The following is a 21,643-nucleotide window of genomic DNA, read 5'->3' on the forward strand; positions in this document are numbered from 1 at the left end:
ACCAGCATGTACAGGTGTAGACTTCTGCAGGGGAGCTTTCTTCACCGAGAAGCCATGGAGAAGTCAATAAGACCAGCATGTACATGTGTAGACTTCTGCAGGGGAGCTTTCTGCACAGAGAAGCCATGGAGAAGCCAATAAAACAAGCATGTACAGGTGTAGACTTCTGCAGGGGAGCTTTCTGCACTGAGAAGCCATGCAGAAGTCAATAAGACCAGCATGTACAGGTGTAGACTTCTGCAGGGGAGCTTTCTGCACTGAGAAGCCATGCAGAAGTCAATAAAACCAGCGTGTACAGGTGTAGACATCTGCAGGGGAGCTTTATGCACCGAGAAGCCATGGAGAAGCCAATAAGACCAGCGTGTACAGGTGTCGACTTCTGCAGGGGAGCTTTCTGCACCGAGAAGCCATGGAGAAGCCAATAAGACCAGCATGTACAGGTGTAGACTTCTGCAGGGGAGCTTTCTGTACCGAGAAGCCGTGGAGAAGTCAATAAAACCAGTATGTACAGGTGTAGACTTCTGCAGGGGAGCTTTCTGCACAGAGAAGCCATGGAGAAGTCAATAAGACCAGCATGTACAGGTGTAGACTTCTGCAGGGGAGATTTCTGCACTGCTAAGCCATGGAGAAGTCAATAAGACCAGCATGTACAGGTGTAGACTTCTGCAGGGGAGGTTTCTGCACTGAGAAGCCGAGGAGAAGCCAATGAAACCAGCATGTACAGGTTTAGACTTCTGCAGGGGAGCTTTCTGCACTGAGAAGCCGCGGAGAAGTCAATGAGACCAGCATGTACAGGTGTAGACTTCTGCAGGGGAGCTTTCTGCACCGAGATGACGTGCAAAAGTCAATAAGACGAGCATGTACAGTTGTAGACTTCTGCAGGGGAGCTTTCTGTACCGAGAAGCCGTGGAGAAGTCAATAAAACCAGTATGTACAGGTGTAGACTTCTGCAGGGGAGCTTTCTGCACAGAGAAGCCATGGAGAAGTCAATAAGACCAGCATGTACAGGTGTAGACTTCTGCAGGGGAGATTTCTGCACTGCTAAGCCATGGAGAAGTCAATAAGACCAGCATGTACAGGTGTAGACTTCTGCAGGGGAGGTTTCTGCACTGAGAAGCCGAGGAGAAGCCAATGAAACCAGCATGTACAGGTTTAGACTTCTGCAGGGGAGCTTTCTGCACTGAGAAGCCGCGGAGAAGTCAATGAGACCAGCATGTACAGGTGTAGACTTCAGCAGGGGAGCTTTCTGCACTGAGAAGCCATGGAGAAGTCAGTAAGTCCAGCGTTTACAGGTGTAGACTTCAGCAGGGGAGCTTTCTGCACTGAGAAGCCATGGAGAAGTCAGTAAGTCCAGCGTGTACGGGTGAAGACTTCTGCAGGGGAGCTTTCTGCACTGAGAAGCCATGGAGAAGCCAATAAGACCAGCGTGTACAGGTGTCGACTTCTGCAGGGGAGCTTTCTGCACCGAGAAGCCATGGAGAAGCCATTAAGACCAGCATGTACAGGTGTAGACTTCTGCAGGGGAGCTTTCTTCACCGAGAAGCCATGGAGAAGTCAATAAGACCAGCATGTACAGGTGTAGACTTCTGCAGGGGAGCTTTCTGCACAGAGAAGCCATGGAGAAGTCAATAAGACCAGCATGTACAGGTGTAGACTTCTGCAGGGGAGGTTTCTGCACTGAGAAGCTGAGGAGAAGCCAATGAAACCAGCATGTACAGGTTTAGACTTCTGCAGGGGAGCTTTCTGCACTGAGAAGCCGCGGAGAAGTCAATGAGACCAGCATGTACAGGTGTAGACTTCAGCAGGGGAGCTTTCTGCACTGAGAAGCCATGGAGAAGTCAGTAAGTCCAGCGTTTACAGGTGTAGACTTCAGCAGGGGAGCTTTCTGCACTGAGAAGCCATGGAGAAGTCAGTAAGTCCAGCGTGTACGGGTGTAGACTTCTGCAGGGGAGCTTTCTGCACTGAGAAGCCATGGAGAAGCCAATAAGACCAGCGTGTACAGGTGTCGACTTCTGCAGGGGAGCTTTCTGCACCGAGAAGCCATGGAGAAGTCAATAAGACCAGCATGTACAGGTGTTTACTTCTGGAGGGAGCTTTCTGCACCGAGAAGCCATGGAGAAGCCATTAAGACCAGCATGTACAGGTGTAGACTTCGGCAGGGGAGCATTCTGCACCAAGAAGCCATGGGGAAGTAAATAAGACCAGCATGTACAGGTGTAGACTTCTGCAGGGGAGCTTTCTGCACCGAGAAGCCGTGGAGAAGTCAATAAGAACAGCATGTACAGGAATAGACTTCTGCAGGGGAGCTTTCTGCACTGAGAAGCCGCAGAGAAGTCAATAAGACCAGCATGTACAGGTGTAGACTTCTGCAGGGGAGCTTTCTGCACCGAGATGACGTGCAAAAGTCAATAAGACGAGCATGTACAGTTGTAGACTTCTGCAGGGGAGCTTTCTGTACCGAGAAGCCGTGGAGAAGTCAATAAAACCAGTATGTACAGGTGTAGACTTCTGCAGGGGAGCTTTCTGCACAGAGAAGCCATGGAGAAGTCAATAAGACCAGCATGTACAGGTGTAGACTTCTGCAGGGGAGGTTTCTGCACTGAGAAGCCGAGGAGAAGCCAATGAAACCAGCATGTACAGGTTTAGACTTCTGCAGGGGAGCTTTCTGCACTGAGAAGCCGCGGAGAAGTCAATGAGACCAGCATGTACAGGTGTAGACTTCAGCAGGGGAGCTTTCTGCACTGAGAAGCCATGGAGAAGTCAGTAAGTCCAGCGTTTACAGGTGTAGACTTCAGCAGGGGAGCTTTCTGCACTGAGAAGCCATGGAGAAGTCAGTAAGTCCAGCGTGTACGGGTGTAGACTTCTGCAGGGGAGCTTTCTGCACTGAGAAGCCATGGAGAAGCCAATAAGACCAGCGTGTACAGGTGTCGACTTCTGCAGGGGAGCTTTCTGCACCGAGAAGCCATGGAGAAGCCATTAAGACCAGCATGTACAGGTGTAGACTTCTGCAGGGGAGCTTTCTTCACCGAGAAGCCATGGAGAAGTCAATAAGACCAGCATGTACATGTGTAGACTTCTGCAGGGGAGCTTTCTGCACAGAGAAGCCATGGAGAAGTCAATAAGACCAGCATGTACAGGTGTAGACTTCTGCAGGGGAGGTTTCTGCACTGAGAAGCCGAGGAGAAGCCAATGAAACCAGCATGTACAGGTTTAGACTTCTGCAGGGGAGCTTTCTGCACTGAGAAGCCGCGGAGAAGTCAATGAGACCAGCATGTACAGGTGTAGACTTCAGCAGGGGAGCTTTCTGCACTGAGAAGCCATGGAGAAGTCAGTAAGTCCAGCGTTTACAGGTGTAGACTTCAGCAGGGGAGCTTTCTGCACTGAGAAGCCATGGAGAAGTCAGTAAGTCCAGCGTGTACGGGTGTAGACTTCTGCAGGGGAGCTTTCTGCACTGAGAAGCCATGGAGAAGCCAATAAGACCAGCGTGTACAGGTGTCGACTTCTGCAGGGGAGCTTTCTGCACCGAGAAGCCATGGAGAAGCCATTAAGACCAGCATGTACAGGTGTAGACTTCTGCAGGGGAGCTTTCTTCACCGAGAAGCCATGGAGAAGTCAATAAGACCAGCATGTACATGTGTAGACTTCTGCAGGGGAGCTTTCTGCACAGAGAAGCCATGGAGAAGCCAATAAAACAAGCATGTACAGGTGTAGACTTCTGCAGGGGAGCTTTCTGCACTGAGAAGCCATGCAGAAGTCAATAAGACCAGCATGTACAGGTGTAGACTTCTGCAGGGGAGCTTTCTGCACTGAGAAGCCATGCAGAAGTCAATAAAACCAGCGTGTACAGGTGTAGACATCTGCAGGGGAGCTTTATGCACCGAGAAGCCATGGAGAAGCCAATAAGACCAGCGTGTACAGGTGTCGACTTCTGCAGGGGAGCTTTCTGCACCGAGAAGCCATGGAGAAGCCAATAAGACCAGCATGTACAGGTGTAGACTTCTGCAGGGGAGCTTTCTGCACCGAGATGACGTGCAAAAGTCAATAAAACGAGCATGTACAGTTGTAGACTTCTGCAGGGGAGCTTTCTGTACCGAGAAGCCGTGGAGAAGTCAATAAAACCAGTATGTACAGGTGTAGACTTCTGCAGGGGAGCTTTCTGCACAGAGAAGCCATGGAGAAGTCAATAAGACCAGCATGTACAGGTGTAGACTTCTGCAGGGGAGATTTCTGCACTGCTAAGCCATGGAGAAGTCAATAAGACCAGCATGTACAGGTGTAGACTTCTGCAGGGGAGGTTTCTGCACTGAGAAGCCGAGGAGAAGCCAATGAAACCAGCATGTACAGGTTTAGACTTCTGCAGCGGAGCTTTCTGCACTGAGAAGCCGCGGAGAAGTCAATGAGACCAGCATGTACAGGTGTAGACTTCTGCAGGGGAGCTTTCTGCACCAAGATGACGTGCAAAAGTCAATAAGACGAGCATGTACAGTTGTAGACTTCTGCAGGGGAGCTTTCTGTACCGAGAAGCCGTGGAGAAGTCAATAAAACCAGTATGTACAGGTGTAGACTTCTGCAGGGGAGCTTTCTGCACTGAGAAGCCATGGAGAAGTCAGTAAGTCCAGCGTTTACAGGTGTAGACTTCAGCAGGGGAGCTTTCTGCACTGAGAAGCCATGGAGAAGTCAGTAAGTCCAGCGTGTACGGGTGTAGACTTCTGCAGGGGAGCTTTCTGCACTGAGAAGCCATGGAGAAGCCAATAAGACCAGCGTGTACAGGTGTCGACTTCTGCAGGGGAGCTTTCTGCACCGAGAAGCCATGGAGAAGCCATTAAGACCAGCATGTACAGGTGTAGACTTCTGCAGGGGAGCTTTCTTCACCGAGAAGCCATGGAGAAGTCAATAAGACCAGCATGTACATGTGTAGACTTCTGCAGGGGAGCTTTCTGCACAGAGAAGCCATGGAGAAGCCAATAAAACAAGCATGTACAGGTGTAGACTTCTGCAGGGGAGCTTTCTGCACTGAGAAGCCATGCAGAAGTCAATAAGACCAGCATGTACAGGTGTAGACTTCTGCAGGGGAGCTTTCTGCACTGAGAAGCCATGCAGAAGTCAATAAAACCAGCGTGTACAGGTGTAGACATCTGCAGGGGAGCTTTATGCACCGAGAAGCCATGGAGAAGCCAATAAGACCAGCGTGTACAGGTGTCGACTTCTGCAGGGGAGCTTTCTGCACCGAGAAGCCATGGAGAAGCCAATAAGACCAGCATGTACAGGTGTAGACTTCTGCAGGGGAGCTTTCTGCACCGAGATGACGTGCAAAAGTCAATAAAACGAGCATGTACAGTTGTAGACTTCTGCAGGGGAGCTTTCTGCACAGAGAAGCCATGGAGAAGTCAATAAGACCAGCATGTACAGGTGTAGACTTCTGCAGGGGAGATTTCTGCACTGCTAAGCCATGGAGAAGTCAATAAGACCAGCATGTACAGGTGTAGACTTCTGCAGGGGAGATTTCTGCACTGCTAAGCCATGGAGAAGTCAATAAGACCAGCATGTACAGGTGTAGACTTCTGCAGGGGAGATTTCTGCACTGCTAAGCCATGGAGAAGTCAATAAAACCAGTATGTACAGGTGTAGACTTCTGCAGGGGAGCTTTCTGCACAGAGAAGCCATGGAGAAGTCAATAAGACCAGCATGTACAGGTGTAGACTTCTGCAGGGGAGATTTCTGCACTGCTAAGCCATGGAGAAGTCAATAAGACCAGCATGTACAGGTGTAGACTTCTGCAGGGGAGCTTTCTGCACAGAGAAGCCATGGAGAAGTCAATAAGACCAGCATGCATAGGTGTAGACTTCTGCAGCGGAGCTTTCTGCACTGAGAAGCCATGGAGAAGTCAATAAAACCAGCATGTACAGGTGTAGACTTCTGCAGGGGAGGTTTCTGCACTGAGAAGCCGAGGAGAAGCCAATGAAACCAGCATGTACAGGTTTAGACTTCTGCAGGGGAGCTTTCTGCACTGAGAAGCCGCGGAGAAGTCAATGAGACCAGCATGTACAGGTGTAGACTTCTGCAGGGGAGCTTTCTGCACCGAGATGACGTGCAAAAGTCAATAAGACGAGCATGTACAGTTGTAGACTTCTGCAGGGGAGCTTTCTGTACCGAGAAGCCGTGGAGAAGTCAATAAAACCAGTATGTACAGGTGTAGACTTCTGCAGGGGAGCTTTCTGCACAGAGAAGCCATGGAGAAGTCAATAAGACCAGCATGTACAGGTGTAGACTTCTGCAGGGGAGATTTCTGCACTGCTAAGCCATGGAGAAGTCAATAAGACCAGCATGTACAGGTGTAGACGTCTGCAGGGGAGGTTTCTGCACTGAGAAGCCGAGGAGAAGCCAATGAAACCAGCATGTACAGGTTTAGACTTCTGCAGGGGAGCTTTCTGCACTGAGAAGCGGCGGAGAAGTCAATGAGACCAGCATGTACAGGTGTAGACTTCAGCAGGGGAGCTTTCTGCACTGAGAAGCCATGGAGAAGTCAGTAAGTCCAGCGTTTACAGGTGTAGACTTCAGCAGGGGAGCTTTCTGCACTGAGAAGCCATGGAGAAGTCAGTAAGTCCAGCGTGTACGGGTGTAGACTTCTGCAGGGGAGCTTTCTGCACTGAGAAGCCATGGAGAAGCCAATAAGACCAGCGTGTACAGGTGTCGACTTCTGCAGGGGAGCTTTCTGCACCGAGAAGCCATGGAGAAGCCATTAAGACCAGCATGTACAGGTGTAGACTTCTGCAGGGGAGCTTTCTTCACCGAGAAGCCATGGAGAAGTCAATAAGACCAGCATGTACATGTGTAGACTTCTGCAGGGGAGCTTTCTGCACAGAGAAGCCATGGAGAAGCCAATAAAACAAGCATGTACAGGTGTAGACTTCTGCAGGGGAGCTTTCTGCACTGAGAAGCCATGCAGAAGTCAATAAGACCAGCATGTACAGGTGTAGACTTCTGCAGGGGAGCTTTCTGCACTGAGAAGCCATGCAGAAGTCAATAAAACCAGCGTGTACAGGTGTAGACATCTGCAGGGGAGCTTTATGCACCGAGAAGCCATGGAGAAGCCAATAAGACCAGCGTGTACAGGTGTCGACTTCTGCAGGGGAGCTTTCTGCACCGAGAAGCCATGGAGAAGCCAATAAGACCAGCATGTACAGGTGTAGACTTCTGCAGGGGAGCTTTCTGCACCGAGATGACGTGCAAAAGTCAATAAGACGAGCATGTACAGTTGTAGACTTCTGCAGGGGAGCTTTCTGTACCGAGAAGCCGTGGAGAAGTCAATAAAACCAGTATGTACAGGTGTAGACTTCTGCAGGGGAGCTTTCTGCACAGAGAAGCCATGGAGAAGTCAATAAGACCAGCATGTACAGGTGTAGACTTCTGCAGGGGAGCTTTCTGCACTGCTAAGCCATGGAGAAGTCAATAAGACCAGCATGTACAGGTGTAGACTTCTGCAGGGGAGGTTTCTGCACTGAGAAGCTGAGGAGAAGCCAATGAAACCAGCATGTACAGGTTTAGACTTCTGCAGGGGAGCTTTCTGCACTGAGAAGCCGCGGAGAAGTCAATGAGACCAGCATGTACAGGTGTAGACTTCAGCAGGGGAGCTTTCTGCACTGAGAAGCCATGGAGAAGTCAGTAAGTCCAGCGTTTACAGGTGTAGACTTCTGCAGGGGAGCTTTCTGCACTGAGAAGCCATGGAGAAGTCAGTAAGTCCAGCGTGTACGGGTGTAGACTTCTGCAGGGGAGCTTTCTGCACCGAGAAGCCATGGAGAAGTCAATAAGACCAGCATGTACAGGTGTTTACTTCTGGAGGGAGCTTTCTGCACCGAGAAGCCATGGAGAAGCCATTAAGACCAGCATGTACAGGTGTAGACTTCGGCAGGGGAGCATTCTGTACCGAGAAGCCGTGGAGAAGTCAATAAAACCAGTATGTACAGGTGTAGACTTCTGCAGGGGAGCTTTCTGCACAGAGAAGCCATGGAGAAGTCAATAAGACCAGCATGTACAGGTGTAGACTTCTGCAGGGGAGGTTTCTGCACTGAGAAGCCGAGGAGAAGCCAATGAAACCAGCATGTACAGGTTTAGACTTCTGCAGGGGAGCTTTCTGCACTGAGAAGCCGCGGAGAAGTCAATGAGACCAGCATGTACAGGTGTAGACTTCAGCAGGGGAGCTTTCTGCACTGAGAAGCCATGGAGAAGTCAGTAAGTCCAGCGTTTACAGGTGTAGACTTCAGCAGGGGAGCTTTCTGCACTGAGAAGCCATGGAGAAGTCAGTAAGTCCAGCGTGTACGGGTGTAGACTTCTGCAGGGGAGCTTTCTGCACTGAGAAGCCATGGAGAAGCCAATAAGACCAGCGTGTACAGGTGTCGACTTCTGCAGGGGAGCTTTCTGCACCGAGAAGCCATGGAGAAGCCATTAAGACCAGCATGTACAGGTGTAGACTTCTGCAGGGGAGCTTTCTTCACCGAGAAGCCATGGAGAAGCCAATAAAACAAGCATGTACAGGTGTAGACTTCTGCAGGGGAGCTTTCTGCACTGAGAAGCCATGGAGAAGCCAATAAAACAAGCATGTACAGGTGTAGACTTCTGCAGGGGAGCTTTCTGCACTGAGAAGCCATGCAGAAGTCAATAAGACCAGCATGTACAGGTGTAGACTTCTGCAGGGGAGCTTTCTGCACTGAGAAGCCATGCAGAAGTCAATAAAACCAGCGTGTACAGGTGTAGACATCTGCAGGGGAGCTTTATGCACCGAGAAGCCATGGAGAAGCCAATAAGACCAGCGTGTACAGGTGTCGACTTCTGCAGGGGAGCTTTCTGCACCGAGAAGCCATGGAGAAGCCAATAAGACCAGCATGTACAGGTGTAGACTTCTGCAGGGGAGCTTTCTGCACCGAGATGACGTGCAAAAGTCAATAAAACGAGCATGTACAGTTGTAGACTTCTGCAGGGGAGCTTTCTGTACCGAGAAGCCGTGGAGAAGTCAATAAAACCAGTATGTACAGGTGTAGACTTCTGCAGGGGAGCTTTCTGCACAGAGAAGCCATGGAGAAGTCAATAAGACCAGCATGTACAGGTGTAGACTTCTGCAGGGGAGATTTCTGCACTGCTAAGCCATGGAGAAGTCAATAAGACCAGCATGTACAGGTGTAGACTTCTGCAGGGGAGGTTTCTGCACTGAGAAGCCGAGGAGAAGCCAATGAAACCAGCATGTACAGGTTTAGACTTCTGCAGGGGAGCTTTCTGCACTGAGAAGCCGCGGAGAAGTCAATGAGACCAGCATGTACAGGTGTAGACTTCTGCAGGGGAGCTTTCTGCACCGAGATGACGTGCAAAAGTCAATAAGACGAGCATGTACAGTTGTAGACTTCTGCAGGGGAGCTTTCTGTACCGAGAAGCCGTGGAGAAGTCAATAAAACCAGTATGTACAGGTGTAGACTTCTGCAGGGGAGCTTTCTGCACAGAGAAGCCATGGAGAAGTCAATAAGACCAGCATGTACAGGTGTAGACTTCTGCAGGGGAGATTTCTGCACTGCTAAGCCATGGAGAAGTCAATAAGACCAGCATGTACAGGTGTAGACTTCTGCAGGGGAGGTTTCTGCACTGAGAAGCCGAGGAGAAGCCAATGAAACCAGCATGTACAGGTTTAGACTTCTGCAGGGGAGCTTTCTGCACTGAGAAGCCGCGGAGAAGTCAATGAGACCAGCATGTACAGGTGTAGACTTCAGCAGGGGAGCTTTCTGCACTGAGAAGCCATGGAGAAGTCAGTAAGTCCAGCGTTTACAGGTGTAGACTTCAGCAGGGGAGCTTTCTGCACTGAGAAGCCATGGAGAAGTCAGTAAGTCCAGCGTGTACGGGTGTAGACTTCTGCAGGGGAGCTTTCTGCACTGAGAAGCCATGGAGAAGCCAATAAGACCAGCGTGTACAGGTGTCGACTTCTGCAGGGGAGCTTTCTGCACCGAGAAGCCATGGAGAAGCCATTAAGACCAGCATGTACAGGTGTAGACTTCTGCAGGGGAGCTTTCTTCACCGAGAAGCCATGGAGAAGTCAATAAGACCAGCATGTACATGTGTAGACTTCTGCAGGGGAGCTTTCTGCACAGAGAAGCCATGGAGAAGCCAATAAAACAAGCATGTACAGGTGTAGACTTCTGCAGGGGAGCTTTCTGCACTGAGAAGCCATGCAGAAGTCAATAAGACCAGCATGTACAGGTGTAGACTTCTGCAGGGGAGCTTTCTGCACTGAGAAGCCATGCAGAAGTCAATAAAACCAGCGTGTACAGGTGTAGACATCTGCAGGGGAGCTTTATGCACCGAGAAGCCATGGAGAAGCCAATAAGACCAGCGTGTACAGGTGTCGACTTCTGCAGGGGAGCTTTCTGCACCGAGAAGCCATGGAGAAGCCAATAAGACCAGCATGTACAGGTGTAGACTTCTGCAGGGGAGCTTTCTGCACCGAGATGACGTGCAAAAGTCAATAAGACGAGCATGTACAGTTGTAGACTTCTGCAGGGGAGCTTTCTGTACCGAGAAGCCGTGGAGAAGTCAATAAAACCAGTATGTACAGGTGTAGACTTCTGCAGGGGAGCTTTCTGCACAGAGAAGCCATGGAGAAGTCAATAAGACCAGCATGTACAGGTGTAGACTTCTGCAGGGGAGATTTCTGCACTGCTAAGCCATGGAGAAGTCAATAAGACCAGCATGTACAGGTGTAGACTTCTGCAGGGGAGGTTTCTGCACTGAGAAGCCGAGGAGAAGCCAATGAAACCAGCATGTACAGGTTTAGACTTCTGCAGGGGAGCTTTCTGCACTGAGAAGCCGCGGAGAAGTCAATGAGACCAGCATGTACAGGTGTAGACTTCAGCAGGGGAGCTTTCTGCACTGAGAAGCCATGGAGAAGTCAGTAAGTCCAGCGTTTACAGGTGTAGACTTCAGCAGGGGAGCTTTCTGCACTGAGAAGCCATGGAGAAGTCAGTAAGTCCAGCGTGTACGGGTGTAGACTTCTGCAGGGGAGCTTTCTGCACTGAGAAGCCATGGAGAAGCCAATAAGACCAGCGTGTACAGGTGTCGATTTCTGCAGGGGAGCTTTCTGCACCGAGAAGCCATGGAGAAGCCATTAAGACCAGCATGTACAGGTGTAGACTTCTGCAGGGGAGCTTTCTTCACCGAGAAGCCATGGAGAAGTCAATAAGACCAGCATGTACATGTGTAGACTTCTGCAGGGGAGCTTTCTGCACAGAGAAGCCATGGAGAAGCCAATAAAACAAGCATGTACAGGTGTAGACTTCTGCAGGGGAGCTTTCTGCACTGAGAAGCCATGCAGAAGTCAATAAGACCAGCATGTACAGGTGTAGACTTCTGCAGGGAGCTTTCTGCACTGAGAAGCCATGCAGAAGTCAATAAAACCAGCGTGTACAGGTGTAGACATCTGCAGGGGAGCTTTCTGCACCGAGAAGCCATGGAGAAGCCAATAAGACCAGCGTGTACAGGTGTCGACTTCTGCAGGGGAGCTTTCTGCACCGAGAAGCCATGGAGAAGCCATTAAGACCAGCATGTACAGGTGTAGACTTCTGCAGGGGAGCTTTCTTCACCGAGAAGCCATGGAGAAGTCAATAAGACCAGCATGTACATGTGTAGACTTCTGCAGGGGAGCTTTCTGCACAGAGAAGCCATGGAGAAGCCAATAAAACAAGCATGTACAGGTGTAGACTTCTGCAGGGGAGCTTTCTGCACAGAGAAGCCATGCAGAAGCCAATAAGACCAGCATGTACAGGTGTAGACTTCTGCAGGGGAGCTTTCTGCACTGAGAAGCCATGCAGAAGTCAATAAAACCAGCGTGTACAGGTGTAGACATCTGAAGGGGAGCTTTCTGCACAGAGAAGCCATGGAGAAGCCAATAAAACAAGCATGTACAGGTGTAGACTTCTGCAGGGGAGCTTTCTGCACTGAGAAGCCATGCAGAAGTCAATAAGACCAGCATGTACAGGTGTAGACTTCTGCAGGGAGCTTTCTGCACTGAGAAGCCATGCAGAAGTCAATAAAACCAGCGTGTACAGGTGTAGACATCTGCAGGGGAGCTTTCTGCACCGAGAAGCCATGGAGAAGCCAATAAGACCAGCGTGTACAGGTGTCGACTTCTGCAGGGGAGCTTTCTGCACCGAGAAGCCATGGAGAAGCCATTAAGACCAGCATGTACAGGTGTAGACTTCTGCAGGGGAGCTTTCTTCACCGAGAAGCCATGGAGAAGTCAATAAGTCCAGCGTTTACAGGTGTAGACTTCAGCAGGGGAGCTTTCTGCACTGAGAAGCCATGGAGAAGTCAGTAAGTCCAGCGTGTACGGGTGTAGACTTCTGCAGGGGAGCTTTCTGCACTGAGAAGCCATGGAGAAGCCAATAAGACCAGCATGTACAGGTGTAGACTTCTGCAGGGGAGCTTTCTGCACAGAGAAGCCATGGAGAAGCCAATAAAACAAGCATGTACAGGTGTAGACTTCTGCAGGGGAGCTTTCTGCACAGAGAAGCCATGCAGAAGCCAATAAGACCAGCATGTACAGGTGTAGACTTCTGCAGGGGAGCTTTCTGCACTGAGAAGCCATGCAGAAGTCAATAAAACCAGCGTGTACAGGTGTAGACATCTGAAGGGGAGCTTTCTGCACCGAGAAGCCATGGAGAAGCCAATAAGACCAGCGTGTACAGGTGTCGACTTCTGCAGGGGAGCTTTCTGCACCGAGAAGCCATGGAGAAGCCATTAAGACCAGCATGTACAGGTGTAGACTTCTGCAGGGGAGCTTTCTTCACCGAGAAGCCATGGAGAAGTCAATAAGACCAGCATGTACATGTGTAGACTTCTGCAGGGGAGCTTACTGCACTGAGAAGCCATGGAGAAGTCAGTAAGTCCAGCATGTACAGGTGTAGACTTCAGCAGGGGAGCTTTCTGCACTGAGAAGCCATGGAGAAGTCAGTAAGTCCAGCGTGTACGGGTGTAGACTTCTGCAGGGGAGCTTTCTGCACAGAGAAGCCATGGAGAAGCCAATAAAACAAGCGTGTACAGGTGTAGACTTCTGCAGGGGAACTTTCTGCACCGAGAAGCCATGGAGAAGCCATTAAGACCAGCGTGTACAGGTGTAGACTTCTGCAGGGGATCTTTCTGCACTGAGAAGCCGTGGGGAAGTCAATAAGACAAGCATGTAAAGGTGTAGACATATGCAGGGGAGCTTGCTGCACCGAGAAGCCATGGAGAAGCCAATAAGACCAGCATGTACAGGTGTAGACTTCTGCAGGGGAGGGTTCTGCACAGAGAAGCCAAGGAGAAGCCAATAAGTCCAGCATGTACAGGTGTAGACTTCTGCAGGGGAGCTTTCTGCACTGAGAAGCCATGCAGAAGCCAATAAGACCAGCATGTACAGGTGTAGACTTCTGCAGGGGAGCTTTCTGCACTGAGAAGCCATGCAGAAGCCAATAAGACCAGCATGTACAGTTGTAGACTTCTGCAGGGGAGCTTTCTGCACCGAGAAGCCACGGAGAAGTCAATAAAACCAGTATGTACAGGTGTAGACTTCTGCAGGGGAGCTTTCTGCACAGAGAAGCCACGGAGAAGTCATTAAGACCAGCATGTACAGGTGTAGACTTCTGCAGGGGAGCTTTCTGCACTGAGAAGCCACGGAAAAGTCAATAAGACCAGCATGTACAGGTGTAGACTTCTGCAGGGGAGCTTTCTGCACTGAGAAGCCATGGAAAAGTCAATAAGACCAGCATGTACAGGTGTAGACTTCTGCAGGGGAGCTTTCTGCACTGAGAAGCCATGGAAAAGTCAATAAGACCAGCATGTACAGGTGTAGACTTCTGCAGGGGAGCTTTCTGCACTGAGAAGCCATGGAGAAGTGAATAAGACCAGCATGTACAGGTGTCGACTTCTGCAGGGGAGCTTTCTGCACTGAGAAGCCATGGAGAAGTCAATAAGACCAGCATGTAGAGGTGTAGACTTCTGCAGGGGAGCGTTCTTCACTGAGAAGCCGCGTAGAAGTCAATAAGACCAGCATGTACAGGTGTAGACTTCTGCAGGGGAGCTTTCTGCACTGAGAAGCCATGGAGAAGTCACTAAGACCAGCATGTACAGGTGTTTACTTCTGGAGGGAGCTTTCTGCACCGAGAAGCCATGGAGAAGTCATTAAGACCAGCATGTACAGGTGTAGACTTCGGCAGGGGAGCATTCTGCACCAAGAAGCCATAGGGAAGTGAATAAGACCAGCATGTACAGGTGTAGACTTCTGCAGGGGAGCTTTCTGCACCAAGAAGCCATGGAGAAGCCAATAAGACCAGCATGTACAGGTGTAGACTTCTGCAGGGGAGCTTTCTGCACCGAGATGACGTGCAAAAGTCAATAAGACGAGCATGTACAGTTGTAGACTTCTGCAGGGGAGCTTTCTGTACCGAGAAGCCGTGGATTAGTCAATAAAACCAGTATGTACAGGTGTAGACTTCTGCAGGGGAGCTTTCTGCACAGAGAAGCCATGGAGAAGTCAATAAGACCAGCATGTACAGGTGTAGACTTCTGCAGGGGAGTGTTCTGCACTGAGAAGCCGTGCAGAAGCCAATAAGACCAGCATGTACAGGTGTAGACTTCTGCAGGGGAGCGTTCTTCACTGAGAAGCCATGCAAAAGTCAATAAAACAAGCATGTACAGGTGTATACTTCTGCAGGGAGCTTTCTGCACCGAGATGCCATGGGGAAGTGAATAAGACCAGCATGTACAGGTGTAGACTTCTGCAGGGGAGCATTCTGCACCAAGAAGCCATGGGGAAGTGAATAAGACCAGCATGTACAGGTGTAGACTTCTGCAGGGGAGCTTTCTGCACTGAGAAGCCATGCAGAAGCCAATAAGACCAGCATGTACAGGTGTAGCCTTCTGCAGGGGAGCTTTCTGCACCGAGAAGCCGCGGAGAAACCAATAAGACCAGCATTTACAGGTGTAGACTTCTGCAGGGGAGATTTCTGCACCGAGAAGCCACGGAGAAGTCAATAAAACCAGCATGTACAGGTGTAGACTTCTGCAGGGGAGCTTTCTGCACTGAGATGCCGTGCAGAAGTCAATAAGACCAGCATGTACAGTTGTAGACTTCTGCAGGGGAGCTTTCTGCACCGAGAAGCCATGGAGAAGTCAATAAGACCAGCATGTACAGGTGTCTACTTCTGGAGGGAGCTTTCTGCACCGAGAAGCCATGGAGAAGCCATTAAGACCAGCATGTACAGGTGTAGACTTTGGCAGGGGAGCATTCTGCACCAAGAAGCCATGGGGAAGTGAATAAGACCAGCATGTACAGGTGTAGACTTCTGCAGGGGAGCTTTCTGCACCGAGAAGCCATGGAGAAGTCAATAAGACCAGCATGTACAGGTGTCTACTTCTGGAGGGAGCTTTCTGCACCGAGAAGCCATGGAGAAGCCATTAAGACCAGCATGTACAGGTGTAGACTTTGGCAGGGGAGCATTCTGCACCAAGAAGCCATGGGGAAGTGAATAAGACCAGCATGTACAGGTGTAGACTTCTGCAGGGGAGCTTTCTGCACCAAGAAGCCATGGAGAAGCCAATAAGACCAGCATGTACAGGTGTAGACTTCTGCAGGGGAGCTTTCTGCACCGAGATGACGTGCAAAAGTCAATAAGACGCGCATGTACAGTTGTAGACTTCTGCAGGGGAGCTTTCTGTACCGAGAAGCCGTGGAGAAGTCAATAAGACCAGCATGTACAGGTGTAGACTTCTGCAGGGGAGCTTTCTGCACCGAGAAGCCATGGAGAAGCCAATAAGACCAGCATGTGCAGGTGTAGACTTCTGCAGGGGAGCTTTCTGCACTGCTAAGCCATGGGGAAGTCAATAAGACCAGCATGTAGAGGTGTAGACTTCTGCAGGGGAGCTTTCTGCACTGAGAAGCCATGGAGAAGCCAATAAGACCAGCGTGTACAGGTGTCGACTTCTGCAGGGGAGCTTTCTGCACCGAGAAGCCATGGAGAAGCCATTAAGACCAGCATGTACAGGTGTAGACTTCTGCAGGGGAGCTTTCTTCACCGAGAAGCCATGGAGAAGTCAATAAGACCAGCATGTACATGTGTAGACTTCTGCAGGGGAGCTTTCTGCACCGAGATGCCATGGAGAAGCCAATAAAACAAGCATGTACAGGTGTAGACTTCTGCAGGGGAGCTTTCTGCACTGAGAAGCCATGCAGAAGTCAATAAGACCAGCATGTACAGGTGTAGACTTCTGCAGGGGAGCTTTCTGCACTGAGAAGCCATGCAGAAGTCAATAAAACCAGCGTGTACAGGTGTAGACATCTGCAGGGGAGCTTTATGCACCGAGAAGCCATGGAGAAGCCAATAAGACCAGCGTGTACAGGTGTCGACTTCTGCAGGGGAGCTTTCTGCACCGAGAAGCCATGGAGAAGCCAATAAGACCAGCATGTACAGGTGTAGACTTCTGCAGGGGAGCTTTCTGCACCGAGATGACGTGCAAAAGTCAATAAAACGAGCATGTACAGTTGTAGACTTCTGCAGGGGAGCTTTCTGTACCGAGAAGCCGTGGAGAAGTCAATAAAACCAGTATGTACAGGTGTAGACTTCTGCAGGGGAGCTTTCTGCACTGAGAAGCCATGGAGAAGTCAGTAAGTCCAGCGTGTACGGGTGTAGACTTCTGCAGGGGAGCTTTCTGCACAGAGAAGCCATGGAGAAGTCAATAAGACCAGCATGTACAGGTGTAGACTTCTGCAGGGGAGCTTTCTGCACTGCTAAGCCATGGAGAAGTCAATAAGACCAGCATGTACAGGTGTAGACTTCTGCAGGGGAGGTTTCTGCACTGAGAAGCCGAGGAGAAGCCAATGAAACCAGCATGTACAGGTTTAGACTTCTGCAGGGGAGCTTTCTGCACTGAGAAGCCGCGGAGAAGTCAATGAGACCAGCATGTACAGGTGTAGACTTCTGCAGGGGAGCTTTCTGCACCGAGATGACGTGCAAAAGTCAATAAGACGAGCATGTACAGTTGTAGACTTCTGCAGGGGAGCTTTCTGTACCGAGAAGCCGTGGAGAAGTCAATAAAACCAGTATGTACAGGTGTAGACTTCTGCAGGCGAGCTTTCTGCACAGAGAAGCCATGGAGAAGTCAATAAGACCAGCATGTACAGGTGTAGACTTCTGCAGGGGAGATTTCTGCACTGCTAAGCCATGGAGAAGTCAATAAGACCAGCATGTACAGGTGTAGACGTCTGCAGGGGAGGTTTCTGCACTGAGAAGCCGAGGAGAAGCCAATGAAACCAGCATGTACAGGTTTAGACTTCTGCAGGGGAGCTTTCTGCACTGAGAAGCCGCGGAGAAGTCAATGAGACCAGCATGTACAGGTGTAGACTTCAGCAGGGGAGCTTTCTGCACTGAGAAGCCATGGAGAAGTCAGTAAGTCCAGCGTTTACAGGTGTAGACTTCAGCAGGGGAGCTTTCTGCACTGAGAAGCCATGGAGAAGTCAGTAAGTCCAGCGTGTACGGGTGTAGACTTCTGCAGGGGAGCTTTCTGCACTGAGAAGCCATGGAGAAGCCAATAAGACCAGCGTGTACAGGTGTCGACTTCTGCAGGGGAGCTTTCTGCACCGAGAAGCCATGGAGAAGCCATTAAGACCAGCATGTACAGGTGTAGACTTCTGCAGGGGAGCTTTCTTCACCGAGAAGCCATGGAGAAGTCAATAAGACCAGCATGTACATGTGTAGACTTCTGCAGGGGAGCTTTCTGCACAGAGAAGCCATGGAGAAGCCAATAAAACAAGCATGTACAGGTGTAGACTTCTGCAGGGGAGCTTTCTGCACTGAGAAGCCATGCAGAAGTCAATAAGACCAGCATGTACAGGTGTAGACTTCTGCAGGGGAGCTTTCTGCACTGAGAAGCCATGCAGAAGTCAATAAAACCAGCGTGTACAGGTGTAGACATCTGCAGGGGAGCTTTATGCACCGAGAAGCCATGGAGAAGCCAATAAGACCAGCGTGTACAGGTGTCGACTTCTGCAGGGGAGCTTTCTGCACCGAGAAGCCATGGAGAAGCCAATAAGACCAGCATGTACAGGTGTAGACTTCTGCAGGGGAGCTTTCTGCACCGAGATGACGTGCAAAAGTCAATAAGACGAGCATGTACAGTTGTAGACTTCTGCAGGGGAGCTTTCTGTACCGAGAAGCCGTGGAGAAGTCAATAAAACCAGTATGTACAGGTGTAGACTTCTGCAGGGGAGCTTTCTGCACAGAGAAGCCATGGAGAAGTCAATAAGACCAGCATGTACAGGTGTAGACTTCTGCAGGGGAGGTTTCTGCACTGAGAAGCTGAGGAGAAGCCAATGAAACCAGCATGTACAGGTTTAGACTTCTGCAGGGGAGCTTTCTGCACTGAGAAGCCGCGGAGAAGTCAATGAGACCAGCATGTACAGGTGTAGACTTCAGCAGGGGAGCTTTCTGCACTGAGAAGCCATGGAGAAGTCAGTAAGTCCAGCGTTTACAGGTGTAGACTTCAGCAGGGGAGCTTTCTGCACTGAGAAGCCATGGAGAAGTCAGTAAGTCCAGCGTGTACGGGTGTAGACTTCTGCAGGGGAGCTTTCTGCACCGAGAAGCCATGGAGAAGTCAATAAGACCAGCATGTACAGGTGTTTACTTCTGGAGGGAGCTTTCTGCACCGAGAAGCCATGGAGAAGCCAATAAGACCAGCATGTACAGGTGTAGACTTCTGCAGGGGAGCTTTCTGCACCGAGATGACGTGCAAAAGTCAATAAGACGAGCATGTACAGGTGTAGACTTCTGCAGGGGAGCTTTCTGTACCGAGAAGCCGTGGAGAAGTCAATAAAACCAGTATGTACAGGTGTAGACTTCTGCAGGGTAGCTTTCTGCACAGAGAAGCCATGGAGAAGTCAATAAGACCAGCATGTACAGGTGTAGACTTCTGCAGGGGAGATTTCTGCACTGCTAAGCCATGGAGAAGTCAATAAGACAAGCATGTACAGGTGTCGACTTCTGCAGGGGAGCTTTCTGCACCGAGAAGCCATGGAGAAGCCAATAAGACCAGCATGTACAGGTGTAGACTTCTGCAGGGGAGCTTTCTGCACCGAGATGACGTGCAAAAGTCAATAAGACGCGCATGTACAGTTGTAGACTTCTGCAGGGGAGCTTTCTGTACCGAGAAGCCGTGGAGAAGTCAATAAGACCAGCATGTACAGGTGTAGACTTCTGCAGGGGAGCTTTCTGCACCGAGAAGCCATGGAGAAGCCAATAAGACCAGCATGTGCAGGTGTAGACTTCTGCAGGGGAGCTTTCTGCACTGCTAAGCCATGGGGAAGTCAATAAGACCAGCATGTAGAGGTGTAGACTTCTGCAGGGGAGCTTTCTGCACTGAGAAGCCATGGAGAAGCCAATAAGACCAGCGTGTACAGGTGTCGACTTCTGCAGGGGAGCTTTCTGCACCGAGAAGCCATGGAGAAGCCATTAAGACCAGCATGTACAGGTGTAGACTTCTGCAGGGGAGCTTTCTTCACCGAGAAGCCATGGAGAAGTCAATAAGACCAGCATGTACATGTGTAGACTTCTGCAGGGGAGCTTTCTGCACCGAGATGCCATGGAGAAGCCAATAAAACAAGCATGTACAGGTGTAGACTTCTGCAGGGGAGCTTTCTGCACTGAGAAGCCATGCAGAAGTCAATAAGACCAGCATGTACAGGTGTAGACTTCTGCAGGGGAGCTTTCTGCACTGAGAAGCCATGCAGAAGTCAATAAAACCAGCGTGTACAGGTGTAGACATCTGCAGGGGAGCTTTATGCACCGAGAAGCCATGGAGAAGCCAATAAGACCAGCGTGTACAGGTGTCGACTTCTGCAGGGGAGCTTTCTGCACCGAGAAGCCATGGAGAAGCCAATAAGACCAGCATGTACAGGTGTAGACTTCTGCAGGGGAGCTTTCTGCACCGAGATGACGTGCAAAAGTCAATAAAACGAGCATGTACAGTTGTAGACTTCTGCAGGGGAGCTTTCTGTACCGAGAAGCCGTGGAGAAGTCAATAAAACCAGTATGTACAGGTGTAGACTTCTGCAGGGGAGCTTTCTGCACTGAGAAGCCATGGAGAAGTCAGTAAGTCCAGCGTGTACGGGTGTAGACTTCTGCAGGGGAGCTTTCTGCACAGAGAAGCCATGGAGAAGTCAATAAGACCAGCATGTACAGGTGTAGACTTCTGCAGGGGAGCTTTCTGCACTGCTAAGCCATGGAGAAGTCAATAAGACCAGCATGTACAGGTGTAGACTTCTGCAGGGGAGGTTTCTGCACTGAGAAGCCGAGGAGAAGCCAATGAAACCAGCATGTACAGGTTTAGACTTCTGCAGGGGAGCTTTCTGCACTGAGAAGCCGCGGAGAAGTCAATGAGACCAGCATGTACAGGTGTAGACTTCTGCAGGGGAGCTTTCTGCACCGAGATGACGTGCAAAAGTCAATAAGACGAGCATGTACAGTTGTAGACTTCTGCAGGGGAGCTTTCTGTACCGAGAAGCCGTGGAGAAGTCAATAAAACCAGTATGTACAGGTGTAGACTTCTGCAGGGGAGCTTTCTGCACAGAGAAGCCATGGAGAAGTCAATAAGACCAGCATGTACAGGTGTAGACTTCTGCAGGGGAGATTTCTGCACTGCTAAGCCATGGAGAAGTCAATAAGACCAGCATGTACAGGTGTAGACGTCTGCAGGGGAGGTTTCTGCACTGAGAAGCCGAGGAGAAGCCAATGAAACCAGCATGTACAGGTTTAGACTTCTGCAGGGGAGCTTTCTGCACTGAGAAGCCGCGGAGAAGTCAATGAGACCAGCATGTACAGGTGTAGACTTCAGCAGGGGAGCTTTCTGCACTGAGAAGCCATGGAGAAGTCAGTAAGTCCAGCGTTTACAGGTGTAGACTTCAGCAGGGGAGCTTTCTGCACTGAGAAGCCATGGAGAAGTCAGTAAGTCCAGCGTGTACGGGTGTAGACTTCTGCAGGGGAGCTTTCTGCACTGAGAAGCCATGGAGAAGCCAATAAGACCAGCGTGTACAGGTGTCGACTTCTGCAGGGGAGCTTTCTGCACCGAGAAGCCATGGAGAAGCCATTAAGACCAGCATGTACAGGTGTAGACTTCTGCAGGGGAGCTTTCTTCACCGAGAAGCCATGGAGAAGTCAATAAGACCAGCATGTACATGTGTAGACTTCTGCAGGGGAGCTTTCTGCACAGAGAAGCCATGGAGAAGCCAATAAAACAAGCATGTACAGGTGTAGACTTCTGCAGGGGAGCTTTCTGCACTGAGAAGCCATGCAGAAGTCAATAAGACCAGCATGTACAGGTGTAGACTTCTGCAGGGGAGCTTTCTGCACTGAGAAGCCATGCAGAAGTCAATAAAACCAGCGTGTACAGGTGTAGACATCTGCAGGGGAGCTTTATGCACCGAGAAGCCATGGAGAAGCCAATAAGACCAGCGTGTACAGGTGTCGACTTCTGCAGGGGAGCTTTCTGCACCGAGAAGCCATGGAGAAGCCAATAAGACCAGCATGTACAGGTGTAGACTTCTGCAGGGGAGCTTTCTGCACCGAGATGACGTGCAAAAGTCAAT

Source organism: Ambystoma mexicanum, chromosome 4p (genome assembly GCF_040938575.1).
Source record: "Ambystoma mexicanum isolate Mex_15411 chromosome 4p, UKY_AmexF1_1, whole genome shotgun sequence".
Classification (NCBI taxonomy): Eukaryota; Metazoa; Chordata; class Amphibia; order Caudata; family Ambystomatidae; genus Ambystoma; species Ambystoma mexicanum.